This window comes from Suricata suricatta, chromosome 4, assembly GCF_006229205.1.
Source record: "Suricata suricatta isolate VVHF042 chromosome 4, meerkat_22Aug2017_6uvM2_HiC, whole genome shotgun sequence".
Taxonomy (NCBI): Eukaryota; Metazoa; Chordata; class Mammalia; order Carnivora; family Herpestidae; genus Suricata; species Suricata suricatta.
This window is the reverse complement of record NC_043703.1, coordinates 160,184,211-160,188,092: the sequence shown is the minus strand read 5'-3', so window position 1 is coordinate 160,188,092 and position 3,882 is coordinate 160,184,211. Positions and strand designations below refer to the sequence as shown.

Genomic DNA, 3,882 nt, shown 5'->3' with positions numbered 1-3,882 from the left:
AGAATCAACTGAAAAAACTGTTAGACTCAGTATGTTAGTTAAGCAAAATAGCCAGATACAAAGTAAATATAGAAAATTCAGAAATTTTCTTAGAAACCAGCAATAAGCTTTGGGAAGATAAAACTGAACAAAATGACCTCACTGAGGATAAGAGAAATATTAAATATCTAGGTGTGAATTTCTTGAGATTCATGTGTAAGATATATGAAAATCAGGAAACACAAATATCTTAGTGATCTATAAAAATGAGCACTGATGGGGCTTCTGGGTGGCTCGGTCAGTTAGGCATCTGCCTTTGGCTCAGGTCATGATCTCAAGGTTCTTGAGTTGGAGCCCCACATCTGGCTCTTAGCTGTCAGCACAAAGCCTGCTTCAGATCCTCTGTCCCACTCTCCATCTGCCCCTGCCCCACTCACACACACACGCTCTCTCTCTCTCTTAAAAATAAACTTTAAAAAATGTAAAAATAAATAAAAAATAAAAATAGAAGTGAACACTGGAGTGCCCTATTTCCGATTGGGAAAACTGAATTAACTCATGTGATTAAAACGAGTCAAACCAAATCTCTAATGGGAGAACTAGCTCTGAGGACATGGCGGACCACAATGTGGGCGTTGCCACCCAACAGAGAACGTGGGCAAGGTTTACAACGGAAGAGGGGACCGGTGTGTGGGACAGAGGGGCAGGGGAAGGGCTGCTTGAAAATCACGTACTAAAACATTCTTGAATTTACTTGTATTTCTTTTTAAACAGGCTTGAGTGATCTCTTTGTCATTGGCAATTGAGAATGCTAATAACTAATTAATAAATGAAAATAAAGTCCAGCTTCTCTAGAAGCAGAAATGTTGGCAACGGTCTGCGGTGTCCAAGATGACGTGATCACCGAGCCCTGAAATCCGGCTGGTGCAGCAGAAGAGGTGAACTGTAATTGTATTTAACGTTAGTTCATCTTAATTTAAATCATGCGGCTACGCTTTCGGACGGCGCACCTCTAGAACGACAAAGCAGATGCGAACAGAAACAGTAAATCCTGTTTTCATGAGAAATATGCTTGGAAGCAGGGGAATGGCAGGGAGCATGTGTTAGGAAAAGAACTCTCTTAATCTACCTGTTAGAGCACAAATTGCTACAAAATTTCCTTAACATAATTTGCCGATTTGTATCAAGTTCATAACTGGCCCAGCCGGCAGCTGACTGCAGAGCCTTCTAGGAATCAATCCTACTAAAGTAGTCAGAGGTATTGGTGCTAATTTGTATATGAAAAGCATTAGTGTTATGTGATTTATAATTTTTACAATTTGCAATACATTTAAATGAGCAACTAATGGAAATAATTACCAATAAATGAGCAACTGATGGAAATGTGGATCCTCGGAGAGGACTAACTATTGTACATGCACTTAAAGTCAAGTTCGGGGGCATTAATCATTAAATTAAAAAATATTTTCAATACAGCCTATTTTATAAAAAGATACACTTCTTTCTCCCTGTCCTCTCTCTCACCCTTTTCCCTTTCTTTCTTCCATGAATTAAACAAATAATATTAATAATTATCAGTTATTCAAAATAACGGTGGGCATGGGAAAATAACGCTTGCTTAACCTTGGTTCTAGTTTTTTAAATTGTCCCTTTTAAAAGCCTTCAATAGGAGCACCTGGGTGGCTCAGTGAGTTAGGCATCTGTCTTTGGCTCAGGTGTGATCTCGTGGCTTAGGAGTTTGAGCCCCATGAAGGGCTATGAGTCTGGAGCCTGCTTCAGATTCTGTGTGTGTGTGTGTGTGTGTGTGTCTCCCCCTCCCCTGCTCATGCGCTCTCTCTCTCTCAAATATATAAACATTAAAAAATTTAAAAAGACTTCAATAAAAGAATTACCATAAGAACATGAAAGAAAACTAACCCTTGAATGTTAATAGCAATTTATACTTTACCATGTTATCTTCACATTTATCATCTCTTTTTTTTTTTTCCTTCAGCAGCCTATAAAGATAAAGCTCAGTGGAACTAAGTTATTTGACCAAAGTTACACGTTAGCCCAAAAGAGATTTTAACCTGTTCTATCTGTGGTCATTGAAACTGAAGGTAAGTTTAATAAGGTCTCAGAGGTGGTGTGCGTCTTTCCATTTCTGAATTTGAGTCTTCTGTCTGATAAACCATAATTATCTGGCAAATTATCTACTAAAGAAGAAATTACACTGTCAGTTTGGAAAGTGGAATTCATTTTGCAGCAGAAAGGATTTGCTATACTTTCATGCCTTTGGAGAGATTTCCGATTAAATCCCCACGGACTATGCTCTGGAGAATGTTTTCTAGCCTGTCCGCTCACACCGCCTCTAAAAATGATTAGAGAGACAGAGACCCAGACTGTCTTGTGTAAATGCACCGTGCCCAACAGGTGAACGTTTCCTGCAGAAACCATTTAACACTCTCTCCTTCATTCAATTAAATAGAAGCTTGATTTATCGCCTGAATCATCTAAATCTCTGAGGGGTGATCCACACGTTTGAAGGAGGTGATTTACCCCCCAGTAGTTTACTTTAGGATCAAACTTATTAGTAAATTAAACCTTGTAAGTGTTACAGTACTTTACAAAAAAATACCTCAAGATGTTTTTAGGGACATTGTCTCCGGAGGCTTCCCAAATATGAACACTGTCTTCTTTTTATGCTAAGTCCAATTTCCAGATGGGAAAGATTTGTTTAAAGGCTCAAATCATCCTGTCATCGAGTGTTAAGTTTCGGAGAGAAGATGGAGAGCAGGTGGCCTACCCTTACCACATGGCAAATGCAAACACAGACTAGAGCCGTGAGGTGGCCTGCCCAGGGTCACACGCTTGGTGAGGACACCGAAAATATGTTCTCCTAAACCCTTGCTTGTTATTTGTTCCTGAAATCCACCCACAGGAGCAAAGGCAAACCAACCCACCTTTCCTAAGTTCCAGATAAATGCATCTTCAATTGGCTCTCTAATTAAAAACACATTTTAAAATAAAATACTCTTCATGCTCCTAGTTCTGTTGTAGCATGCCTTTTGTTTGAGATGAAAGACATTAAAGTCTCTTACTGGAACCTCGGAGATCACATTCCCAAAAAAGTCGATGAATGTTGTTAGTAGTTTGGTGTGTCCTCTCTTTTCTGCCATTCATGCAGAACACAGAAGTTGTGAGATCTTTAGATTGGCTGTCTTCTTAAATATTATTTCTCAAGTGTGTATGGTGCTTTCCATACACACTTGAGACATGCATTATCGCATTTAGAGCGATAGATAACTAAACAGGAGAACGGCATGGAAATAGGGCTCTGCTGTAACACAGACACACAAAGGAGTGTTCGCTTTGTCCCGGGACATTCATGGGGGATGCCGGAAGGTCAGTGGAGGCCGGAAGTGCAGCGATGCCCTGATGGCACCGGCTTCAGTGGTCCATGCTTTGCTGGAAGGAAACAAGAGGCAAACCTGCCATTTCCATTAACTTGGAAAATAAAAAGAAAGATGTACCGAATTAACCTATGCATGCAGATAAAATTTCTAGGCAGAATATTGAAAGTGCCAATTGGCTTCTGTTAGTTGCAGATGATAAGATACGGGATGATGAAGACGAGCTAAAGAGAGAACTGCTCAGTATGCAAGCAGAATCTCCAATCCAGACTTGCTCGGTTGAAAAATAAAACTGTTACACATTTTCAGACTTACCAGCTGGCTCAAGGCTCTTGAAATAAGAAATGGCCTCAGGGTAAAGAGTAAATCAAGGGTGTGGTCAGAAGATCCCTTTTTTTTTAAGTTTAAAAAATTTTTTAAATATTTATTTTTTTAAATAGTTTATTGTCAAATTGGTTTCCATACAACACCCAGTGCTCTTCCCCACAAGTGCCCTCCTCCATCACCACCA

General features: G+C 39.7%; 1 long non-coding RNA gene across 1 annotated transcript; it reads left to right on the top strand.

The window, feature by feature from the left end:
- Positions 1-839: 839 nt before the first annotated feature.
- Positions 840-2,930, top strand: LOC115289220. Its single transcript, XR_003907479.1, has 3 exons — positions 840-917; positions 1,973-2,078; positions 2,669-2,930. It is a non-coding gene; the product is annotated as an uncharacterized LOC115289220 (long non-coding RNA).
- Positions 2,931-3,882: the final 952 nt, after the last annotated feature.